We start from the raw sequence: 12,574 nt of genomic DNA, 5'->3' as shown, positions 1-12,574 counted from the left end.
TCCATATGTTTTGTTTTGTTGTCTGTCTCCCCCTTCTAGACTGTGAGCCCGTTGTTGGGTAGGGACCGTCGCTATATGTTGCCAACTTGTACTTCCCAAGCACTTAGTACAGTGTTCTGCACACAGTAAGCGCTCAATAAATATGATTGAATGAATGAATGAGTGAATGGGAAGATAAGAAGTTCTGTTTTGGACATGTTAAGCTTGCAAGTGAATTAGAAGACAAGTGAAATACTGTCCTGAGGCTTACAACTGAATGGGGAAGGAGAGAGCAAAACCAAACAGAAAAAAAGGTAGGAAAAATGAGACTTTAACTGGATAAATGGTGGGGGTCTGGAAAAGCAGTTTGAGGGGGCATGTTTTTTGGGGGGAGGTGCCCACAAAGGGGGAGAGGGAAAGAAGGGAGGGGAAGAAGCTGTATACCTATGCTGCCCACCTCAACTATAAGTTCATTATGGTCAGGGAATGTGTCTGTTTATTGTTGTATTGTACTCTTCCAAGCACTTAGTACAGTACTCTGCATGCTGTAAGCGCTCAATACATACAACTGAATGAATGAATGTATGAATCTCTAATGACTTTCATTATCATCGCCACCTCCAGCACACAGCAAGCTCTCTGAATGTAGCAGCGTGGCCTAGAGGACAGAGTACAGGGCTGGGAATCAGAAGGACCTGGGTTCTAATCCTGCTCTGTCACTACTCTGCTGTGTGACCCTGGGCAAGTCACTTCACTTCTCTGGTCCTCAGTTACCTCATCTGTAAAATGGGGATAGAGACTGCAAGCCCCATGTGGGACAGAGACTGTGTCCAACCTGATTTGCTGGTGTCCACTCCAGTGCTTTGTACAATACCGACACATAGTAAGTGCTTAACAAACACTACAGTTATTAGTATTATTAATGGTAATTCTAAGTGAGCCCATCAAGATATCCAACTCTTTGTGGGCAGGGAACATGCCTACTAACCCTAGTGGACCATTTTCTCATAAATGCTTTGTACAGTGCTCTTCACATGACAAGTGCTCAATAAATACCATCGATTGATGGATACACTGTTCTGAGAATCTGTGTTGCTCTGAACATTGCTCCAATAAGGGTGAATTGCCTGCATTCCAGACCTCAATGTTGGTTGTCCCGCCTTGAGATTGAATTTTTTCATAGACAACTGTAACAAAACTGGTGTAATAGCTGAAGGTATCTTCGTTCGGAGTTCCAGCTATCTGAGGAACACAGAATGTTGGACACCACACCAGCTGGTAGACGATAATAATAACTGTGGTATTTGTTAAGTGCTTCCTACAAGTTAATCAGATCTCTCTAAGTAGAAGGGAGAACAGGTATTGAATCCCCATTTTTCAGACGAGGCCCAGAGTAGTTAAGTGACTTGTCCAAGGTCACACAGCAGGTATGTGGCAGAGCCAGCATTAGAACCCAGGTCCTCAGACTCCCAGGACCATGTGTATACATCTATAATTATATTTATTTACATTGATGCTATTAATGCCCATCTACTTGTTTTGTTTTGTTTTGTTGTCTGTCTCTCCCCTCCTAGACTGTGAGCCTGTTGTTGGGCCGGGATTGTCTCTATTTGTTGCCGAATTGTACTTTCCAAGAGCTTAGTACAGTGCTCTGCACACAGTAAGCGCTCAATAAATGTGATTGAATGAATGAATGAATGCTCTTTCTTGGTTTGGAGTTTGAGGATGTTTATTTATCTGTTCATCTCGGTCAATCTTCCAAAAATTATGCTACCCTTCTTGATTATGTTTCATCAATCGATCGTATTTATTGAGCACTTACCCTCTACCCAGCATGGTACTAAGCACCTGGGAGAGTTCAATAGAGTTAGTAGGCAAGATCTCTGTCCTTAAGAAACTTACAGCCTGGTGAGGAGTTTATAATCTAGTGGGAGCTTACAATCTATTTATTTCTTCAATCAATCAATCAATCATTCATATTTATTGAGCTCTTATCCTACACAGAGCATGATACTAAGTGCCCAAGAGAATAATAAAATCGAGTTAGTGGATGTGACCCCAGCTCTCAAGGAGCTAACAATGTAGTAATAATAATAATAATAATGACATTTATTAAGCGCTTACTATGTGCAAAGCACTGTTCTAAACACTGGGGAGGTTACAAGGTGATCAGGTTGTCCCACGGGGGGCTCACACTCTTAATCTCCATTTTACAGATGAGGTAACTGAGGCTCAGAGAAGTGAAGTGACTTGCCCAAAGTCCCACAGCTGACAAGTGGTGGAGCCAGAATTTGAACCCATGACCTCTGACTCCAAAGCCTCTGCTCTTTCCACTGAGCCACACTGCTTCTGAGTAACAGGCACTAAAATAAATTACAGTTTGGGGAGGAAACTGGGTTTAAGGATATGCAAATTCATTCATTCAATCATATTTATTGAGCACTTACTGTGTGCAAAGCACTGTACCCAGAGCTTGGGAGAGCACTGTATAACAAGAAGTAGACACATTCCTGCCCACAACAGGCTTACTGTTTAGAGGGGTGTATATAAGTGCATATAATTGATAAGGGGTTTGGGGAGGGTACACAAATGCTAAGGTGATGGGGAAGTTCTGGAGTGGGGAAAGTGGGGGGAAATACAGTGAGGAAGTGAGTGGGATAGGGAAGCTACTTGCAATAATAATTATTATTAATCTTGTAATGATAAAAAACAGGATCCATGAGTCGTGTTTATTGAGCACTTACTATGTGCAGAGCACTGTACTAAGCACTTGGAATAATACAATAGGACAGAATTGGTAGATGTGTTCCCTGCCCACATTGAGCTTGCATTCTAGATGGGGAGACAGAAATTAAAATTACTGATATATGTGTAAGGGCTGTGGAGCTGAGGGGGGGTGAGTGAAGGGTTCAAATCGAAGTGCACAAATGTTTCTTCTGTAATGATAAGAAACCCAACTTTTCATCAGTAGACTATCAAAATCCCTCTCTGTCATTTTTTTGTTTTATGCTGTTGAGTCATATCTGACCCATGGAGAGACACAGCTCTCTCAGAACGCCTCATCTCCATCTGTAATTGTTCTGGTAGTGGATACAGAGAGTTTTCTTGGTAAAAATCCAGAAGTGGTTTACCATTGCCTCCATCCCCCCAGTAAGCTTGAGTCTCCACCCTTGTCTCTCTCCCATGCCGCTGCTGTCCAGCACAAGGGAGTTTTGTCCTGTAGCAGATGGCCTTCCCCTCGCTAGCCACTGGCCAAGCTAGGAAGGGAATGGGTAGGCCTCTGCTTGACTCTCCCTCCCATAGTCGAGACTGGTAGAGGACTGGAAACTCTCCAGGTGTGGCCCTTAGAGAGGTTTTTCATTTTCAGCTTTCCTTAATCATTATAATTTTCTGGACAGAGAGAAGAAGCAAGGGACACAATGGTACAAAACTACACTTTCCACCCTGAAGACTTTTTATAACGAATCCCACTAGAATTTAATGTATCTATTTTGGTTTATATTGGAAGAATGTTTGTCTGGGGCAGGACCGCTCAGAGAATTCAATATGGAACAATGCATGGCGGAAACTATTAGGCAGATGAAACATTCCTACACCAACAGTCATCCACTTGAGAGGGTAGTAACAATAGACGTGTCAATTGAACAATAAGATCCCATTCAATTCAGGAATTAAACAGTAAGTAGAGTCTCTTCACTTCCTATCTTGGGTATCCTGGGAGGAAATTAGGTGCTGGAAGGAAGTATTTATTTATTTCAGGCTAACAACCACCCAGACATTCAATAAATGTCTAGTGTTTATTAAGTACCTATAATAATAATACTGGTATTTGTTAAGCGCTTACTATGTGCCAAGCACTGTACTAAGTGCTGGGGCGGATATAAGCAAATCGAGTTGGACGCTGTCCCTGTCCCATGTGGAGCTCACCGTCTTAATCCCCATTTTACAGAGAGGGAACAGAGGCCCAGAGAGGTCAAGTGACTTGCCCAAGGTCACACAGCAGATAAGTGGGGGAGCTGGGATTAGAACCCATGACCTGCTCCCAGGCCCATGCGCTATCCATTAGGCCACCTAGAATGGAGAAGCACCGTACTAAACAGCTGGGAAAAAAAATGGTGGTAAGAATCATGACCCCTGCCCTCAAGAAGCTTATATTATACTGAGGGAGATGAGCAGACACAGATAATTTACAATTAAGAGAAAAAACAGATATCTAACCAGAGTAGGGAAAGATGATATATGAATGAATAAGCGAATAATCGAGTAATCTATTAGTTGTATTTATGGAGCACTTACTGTGTGCAGAGCACTGTACTAAGCATTTGGGAGAGTACAATATTGCAGAATTAGTAGACATGATGCTTGCCCACGACAGTCTGGAGGTGGATACAGACATTAATAGAGATAAATAAATGACAGTTAGGCACATGAAGTGCTGTGGTATTAAGGGAGGAATCAAGGGGACAAGTCAGGGCAAGGCAGAAGGGAGTGGGAGAAGAGGAAATGAGGACTTAGTCAGGGAAGGCCTCTTGGAGGAGAAGGGCCTTGACTAAGGGTTTGAAGGGAGGAAGAGTCATTTTCTGTGGGAGATGAGGAGGAGGACATTCCAGAACAGAGGCAGGATATGGGTGAGAGGTTGGTGGATAGATTAGATGGAGATACAGTGAGTAGGTTGGCATTAGAGGAGAGAAGTAGGAGGACTGGGTTGTAAGTAATAATAATAGGGTATCCAAGTTGCTAAGTACATAAATCCTGAGGGTCTTTGGAAATAAATCAGTGCTGAGATAGGTGTTTGAATGACGTGAGGTGAGGAGAAAGGAAACTTATCGGTGAAGGCCTCCAGGAAGTAGTTGGATTCAGAAGGATTTCAATCAATCACTGATATTTGTGGAGTGCTTACTGTAGGCTAAGCGCTCTGGAGAGTGAAGTATAAATAGAGTTGATAGACAAGATATCAGCCCACCAGGAGCTTGGGAGGTGATAGGAGGAGGGCGGGATTTGAGGGGGAAGATGAGGAGTTCGGTCTTCTCCTCCTGGAGCTGAAGAGGCAGGGGGATATTCGTGAAGCAGTGTCCTAGAAATAAGAAGGTATGGGAGATGGCAAAGTGGGTGAAGGGGGAAACCAGGAGGGATTGAAGAGAGGCCCAGCTCTGTGTAATTCCCAGATTATTGCCCAGTGTTTTGCTCTCTCTATTCAGGAGTTTAGCCTTTCTTAGCTGAAGGAGAACCCTGGGAAAATGTCTTTTGTTTTAAAAGACTGGAGCATCAGTTAAAATGATATCAAACACCTGATGTGAAAAAGATGAACTATCAATCTGGTGAAGACTGTGATTACATAGGAGAGAGGGGAGAGAGAGAGAGAAGGATAAAGAAATTAAGGCTGCTGCTAAACCTATCATTGATATTTATTGAGTATTTTCTGTGGGCAGAATACTGAACTAAACACTTGCAGGAGTAAAATAGAGTTGGTAGACAAGATGAGATCTCCTCCCTCTTCTCAAGTGCTACTCTGGCCACCTGTGCTTCTGACTCCATTCCCTCCCATTTTATGAAATCTCTCGCTCCGTCCCTCCTCCCCTCCTTAACTTCCATCTTCAACCGCTCACTCTCCACTGGTTCCTTCCCCTCTGCCTTCAAACATGCCTACATCTCCCCCATCCGAAAAAAACCCTCTCTTGACCCCACTTCCCCTTCTAGTGATCGCCCTAACTCCCTCCTACCATTCCTTTCCAAACTCCTTGATTGCGTCGACCACATACGCTGCCTCGAATTCCTCAACACCAACTCTCTCCTCTACCCCCTCCAATCTGGCTTCTGTCCCCTACATTTCACCGAAACTGCCCTCTCAAAGGTCACCAATGACCTCTTGCTTGCCAAATCCAATGGTTCCTACTCTCACCTAATCCTCCTCGACCTCTCAGCTGCCTTCGACATGGTGGACCACCCCCTTCTCCTCAACACGCTATCCAACCTTCACTTCACAGACTCCATCCTCTCCTGGTTCTCCTCATCTCTCCGGCCATTCATTCTCTGTCTCTATTGCAGGCTCCTCCTCCCCCTCCCATCCCCTTACTGTAGGGGTTTCTCAAGGGTCAGTTCTTGGTCTCCTTCTGTTTCCTATCTACACTCCCTCGGTGAACTCATTCACTCCCACGGCTTCAACTATAATCTCTACGCTAATGACACCCAATCTACATTTCTGCCCCTGCTCTCTCTCCCTGCATTCAGGCTCTTGTCTCCTCCTGCCTTCAAGACATATCCATCTGGATGTCTGCCCATCATCTAAAACTCAGTATGTCCAAGACTGAACTCCTTATCATCCCTCCCAAACCCTGCCCTCTCCCTGACTTTCCCATCACTGTTGACAGCACTACCATCCTTCCCGTCTCACAAGCCCGCAACCTTGGTGTCATCCTCGACTCTGCTCTCTCATTCACCCGTCACATCCAATCCATCACCAAAACCTGTCGGTCTCACCTCCACAACATCACCAAGATCCGCCCTTTCCTCTCCATCCAAACTGCTACCCTCCTGGTTCAATCTCTCATCCTCTCCTGACTGGATTACTGCATCAGTATCCTCTCTGATCTCCCATCCTCCTGTCTCTCCCCACTTCAGTCTATTCTTCATGCTGCTGCCCGGATCATCTTTGTGCAGAAACGCTCTGGGCATGTTACTCTCCTCCTCAAAAATCTCCAGTGGCTACCAATCAACCTACGTGTCAGGCAAAAACTTCTCACTCTCGGCTTCAAGGATCTCCATCCCCTCGCCTCCTTCTACCTCACCTCCCTTCTTTCCTTCTACAGCCCAGCCCGCACCCTCTGCTCCTCTGCTGCTAACCTCCTCATTGTGCCTCATTCTCGCGTGTCCCACCGTCGACCCCCGGCCCACGTCCTCCCCCTGCCCTGGAATGCCCTCCCTCTGCACATCCGCCAAGCTAGCTCTCTTTCTCTGTTCAAAGCCCTACTGAGAGCTCACCTCCTCCAGAAGGCCTTCCCAGACTGAGCCCCCTCTTTCCTCTCCCCTTCTTCCCCCTTCCCATCCCCCTGCCTTACCTCCTTCCCCTCCCCACAGCACTTGTATATATGCATATACGTTTGTACGTATTTATTACTCTATTTATTTCACTTCTACATATTTATTCTATTTATTTTATTTTATTAATATGTTTTGTTTTGTTGTCTGTCTCCCCCTTCTAGACTGTGAACCTGCTGTTGGGTAGGGACCGTCTCTATATGTTGCCAACTTGTACTTCCCAAGTGCTTAGTACAGTGCTCTGCACAGAGTAAGTGCTCCATAAATATGATTGAATTAATGAATGAATGAAAGTTCCCTGCCCATGAGGATTTTACAATCTAGGGTTGAAAGAACATGGCTGTGAGGAGTGTGTGGAAGTGAGGCAGGGTGACAGTGAAAAGGGGATTAGTTTAGAAGTTAGGAGACTTGGATTTTAGTTCCAGCTCTGCTCTGGCCCACTCTGTGACCTTTGGACAAGTGATTTAATCTCTCCAGACCACAATTTCCTGTTCTGTAAACTTGGGAGAATCCTTACCTCCCCATCCCTCATATGGGTAGCGTGAGGAAAAAATTGAAATCAGTAATGTCGAAGCCCTTTGGAAATATAAAAGTGCTGAACAGATTTAAAGTGCTATCATGTATTCACTGAAGGAGTGATAATTGGTAGATGTGAAAGTAATGGGAGAAAATTATATTAGCAGATTTTTTCTCACTGGTTCTAATCCTTAGATGACCTTTACAGCTAACGTCTCTTCCTTATATCTCTAGACTTTGAGCTCACTGTGAGCAGGAATGTGTCTGTTTTTATTCAGTACTTAAGCTCTTAGTACATGCTTTGCACACAGTTAGTGCTCAACAAATAAGATTGAATGACTGAATGAGTGTATCTCTTTGCACACAAAGGCATAAGGAACAAGGGCACTGTAAGAGGGAGCAGAAACTAGAACCAGATTGTGGGGGCCAAGGAGAGAAATGGAGGAGAGGAGGTGGAGGTGGAAGGCTTAGACAGCTTACTCGATGAATTTGGAGAGGATTGGTAGGAGGAAAATGGAGTGAGAACTGGAGGAAATTTTGGGGTCAAGGGAAGGGTTTTTTTTTAAGATAAGGGAGACATAAGTATGTTTGAAAGCAGTGGGGAAGGAGCCACTGGAATGTGAGCAATTGAAGAACTTAATCAGGGAAGGAAGAAGGGAGGGGCAAGTTGAGGCAGCTAGGCCTTGTGGAAGGAGCACATTCATTCATTCAATCGTATTTATTGAGTGCTTATTGTGTGCAGAGCACTGTACTAAGCGCTTGCATTGTACTAAGCACAGACATGGAAGTCGGAGCACCTGGGTTCTAATCCCAGCTGTGCCACTTGTCTGCCGAGTGACCTTGGGCAAATCACTTAACTTCTTTGTGCCTTAGTTTCCTCATCTGTAAAATGGGGATTCGATAACTACTTTCCTTCCTACTTAGACTGTGAGCCCAGCCTGGGACAAGGACTGTGTCTGTCTGCCCTGAATATCTTCAATCTGTCCAAGCACTTAGAAAAGTGCTTGGGACTTAATAAGCACTTAACAAATATCACAGTTATTCATTATTATATTACGTTATATATTATTACAATTGTAGGTGAGAAGGGATGGGGTTGGAGCGCAGGTAGAAGAAGTTGAATTTGTGAGGAGGTTGGAGATCACTTGAGATTCTGTGGAAAAGATGGGAGAGTCAAAGAAGGGACAGGTGGAAGGAAACATTGGAGAGGGGAGGGAGATTTTAGGAAGATCATAGCGGATGATTTCAATTTTATCAATAAAGTATGGGGTCAGGTCATTACAATAATAATAATAAGTATGGCATTTGTTAGGTGCTTACTACGTGCCAAGAACTGTCCTGAGCACTGGGGTAGGAACAAAGTAATCATGTTGCCCCACTTGAGGCTCACAGTCTTAATTTCCATTTTACAGATGAGGTAAATGAGTTCCTGAGAAGTTAAGTGGCTTGCCCAAGGCCACACAGCAGACAAGTGGCAGAGGCAGGATTAGAACCCACATCCTCTGACTCTTAAAACTGGACTCTTTCCATTTTAAGCCATGCTCCTTCTTGTTAGGGGCAAGAGGTGGGGGAAGGGGGAAAGAGGATTTGAGGAGGGAGTTAAAATTCTGAAAAAACTGGCACAGGCAATAGGCATGAGGGAAATTAATGATGGAGAAACCTTGTTGCTGGGTGGAGGAGAGGGTGGAGTTAAAGTAGATAATAATAATAATAATGGCATTTATTAAGTGTTTACTATGTGCAAAGCATTGTTCTAAGCACTGGAGAGGTTACAAGGTGATCAGGTTGTCCCACGGGAGGCTCACAGTCTTAATCCCCATTTTCTAAATGAGGTAACTGAGGCACAGAGAAGTTAAGTGACTTGCCCAAAGTCACACAGCTGACAATTGGCGGAGCTGGGATTTGAACCCATGACCTCTGACTCCAAAGCCCGTGCTCTTCTCACTGAGCCACGCTGCTTCTCTAAGGCTAAGTTTCAAATGGATGGGTTTGACGTGGTATCGGGATTTCCACCAGCTGTGCTCCGCAACTTGAACACAGGAGCAAGGGAAGTGTACCGTATATATAGGTGGTCCTGGGTTGTGGATTAATGACGATAATGATGGTATTTGTTCATTCATTCATTCAGTCATATTTATTGAGTGCTTACTGTGTGCAGAGCACTGTATTTATTAAGTGCTTACTATGTGCCAGGCACTGAACTAAGCACTGGCGGGTGGATACAAGCAAATCGATTAGTGGTGTGAAATGGGCAGAGGGACTGGGGAATGAGGGAGTTGGGTTTTGGGAGTTGAGTGTTGAGTGTGTGGATTTCTGTGTCAACAGAAGGTAGGTTGTTACCCAGACCAAATGGGGCATGATGACAATATAAGATTGGAGGGGTCCAAAGATCAGAGTTCTCTGTGGGGGATGAACTACACGAGCTCAGAATGCTGAATAAGTGAACAGAAAAGTGTTACCTAAATGATGGTACTTGTTAAGCACTGTTCTAAGCGCTGGGGTAGATACAAGCTAATCAGGTTGGGCACGGTTCCTGCCCCACAAGGGGCTCACATTCTTAATCCCCATTTTACAGATGAGGTAACTGAAGTCCAAAGAAGTGAAGTGACTTGCCCAAGGTCACATAGCACACAAGTGGCAGAACAGGGATTAGAAACCATGTCCTTCTGACACTCAGGCCTGTGCTCTATTGCTAGGCAATATCCGTAAAATGGTGAATCAATATTTGTTCTCTCTCCATTTTAGATTGTGAGCCCCATGTGGGACAGAAATTGGGTCTGGTATGATTGTATTTTATCTACCCAAGTGCTTAACACAGTGCTTGGCACGTAGTAATAAGCATTTAAGAAACAATTACTATCAATCATTTATGAATGGGTTACACATAGTTGGTCCTAGACCCAACCTTTCTTTCCCCCTTTGAAATAGGCAGGGATCTAACTTGCTGGATTTTTTTTCAGTTTTATTGGTATTTACTGAGCACTTACTTGAGCACTTAAGAGAAGTAGCATCACCTAGTGGCAAGAACACAGGTTTAGGAGTCAGAGGAAGTGGGTTCTAATTCCGCTCCGCAACTTGTCTGCTATTTGACTGTGGGCAAGTCACTTAACTTCTCTATGCCTCAGTTACTCCATCTGTAAAATAGGGATTAAGACTGTGAGTCCCACGTGGGACAACCTGATTACCCTGTATCTATCCCACGGCTATGAACCGTGCTTGGCACATAGTAAGTGTTTAACAAATACTATAATAATTATTATTGTTATTATATGCCACAGATTGTATTATGTTCTGGGGTAGATACAAGATAATCAGGTCAAATGGAGTCCATAACTCATGTGAGGGTCATAGTCTTAATCCCTGCTTTACAGACGGGGTAACTGAGGGACGGAGAAGTTTCAAGGGACTTGTCCAAAGTCACACAGCAGACATGTGGCAGAGCCTGGATTAGAATCAGGTCCTTTGACTCTCAGGCCCTTGCTCTTTCCACTAGACCATGCTGCTTCTTAATAATAATAATAATAACAATAATAAAAATGATGGCATTTGTTAAGCGCTTACTATGTACGAAGCACTGTTCTAAGCACTGGGAGGGAGGGATAGAAGGTGATCAGGTTGTCCCAAGTGGGGCTCACAGTCTTAATCCCCATTTTACAGATGAGGTAACTGAGGCCCAGAGAAGTTAAGTGACTTGCCCAAAGTCACACAGCAGACAAGTGGTGGAGCCGGGATTAGAACCCATGACTTCTGAATCCCAAGCTCTTTCCACAGAGCCACGCTGCTTCTTGAGGGGACGTTGAGACTCATCAGATTGGGGTCCAGCTTTCAATCACTCAGTAGAATTTTTTGAGCACTTGCTGTGAATAGAGCACTGTATTAAGCACTTGGGAGGGTACAATACAATAAAGTTGGTAGATACATTCCCTGCTCACAAGGATGGTGCCACCAATCTCTCACCCACATCCTACCTCTGGCCTGGAACGCCCTCCAATTCATATTCCACAGATGATGGCTCTTCCCCGCTTCAAAGCCTTATTGAAGGCACATCTCCTCCAAAAAGCCTTCCCTGACTAAGCCCTCATTTCCTTTTCTCCCACTTCCTTCTGCATCCCCCTGATTTGCTCCCTTTATTCATTTCTCACTCCCAGACCCACAGCACTTATGTCCATATCTATAATTTTATTTTTATATCAATGTCTGTCTCCGCTAGACTGTAAGCTTGTTGTGGGCAGGGAATGTGTCGGCTAATTCAGTTGCATTGTACTCTCCCAAGTGCTTAGTACAATGCTCTGCACATAGCAGGAGCTCAACAAATACCATTGATTGATTGATTAATTAATTACATTGTTCTCCCCCATGTGCTTAGTACAGTGCCCTGCTCACAATAAGTGATCAGTAAATATGACATTGATTGAAGGAGCTTACAGTTTAGAAGGATTTGAAATCAGGCTCCAAAATGGAGAGTTTGGGGAGACATTTGGAACAAGGGGGAATGTGGAGAAGCAGTGAGGCCTAGACGATAGAGCATGGCCCTGGGAGCCAGAAGGATCTGGGTTCTAATCCTGACACTGCCACTTGTCTGCTATGTGGGCAAATCACTTCACTTCTCCGGGCCTCAGTTCTCTAATCACTAAAATAGGGATTCAGGCTCTGAGCCCCGTGTGGGACAGGGACTGTGTCCAACCTGATTAACTCGTATCTACCCCTGTGCTTTTGAAATGTGCGTTGGAGAAGGCTTTTGCGAATACCCTGGACTGCCCGAAAAAGAAACAAATGGATTTTGGAGCAATTTAAACCAAAGTGGTCTTTGGAAGGCCAAATGACTCAACTTAGATTAGAATATTTTGGACACATAATCAGGAGGACTAATTCTCTGGAGAAGACACTGATGCTAGGAAAAGTCCAGGGAAAATGGGCAAGTGGCAGACTGGAAGCTAGATGGATAGAGACCTTAACAATGATAACAGAAGAACCTTTAGAAAGGTTGCGGATTATGGCGGAGGATGGGACGTTCTGGAGAAAGTATATCCACGGAGTCGCTATG

The 12,574-nt window shown here is 44.4% G+C and overlaps 1 non-coding gene across 1 annotated transcript; it reads right to left on the bottom strand.

Moving 5' to 3' along the window:
* Positions 1–3,194: 3,194 nt before the first annotated feature.
* On the bottom strand, positions 3,195–3,332 carry LOC119944880. The gene has a single exon (XR_005456022.1). It is a non-coding gene; the product is annotated as a small nucleolar RNA SNORA7 (small nucleolar RNA).
* Between the last annotated feature and the right edge of the window lie 9,242 nt (positions 3,333–12,574).

Source organism: Tachyglossus aculeatus, chromosome 23 (assembly GCF_015852505.1).
Source record: "Tachyglossus aculeatus isolate mTacAcu1 chromosome 23, mTacAcu1.pri, whole genome shotgun sequence".
NCBI classification, from domain to species: domain Eukaryota; kingdom Metazoa; phylum Chordata; class Mammalia; order Monotremata; family Tachyglossidae; genus Tachyglossus; species Tachyglossus aculeatus.
This window is presented reverse-complemented; position numbering and strand designations above follow the sequence as displayed.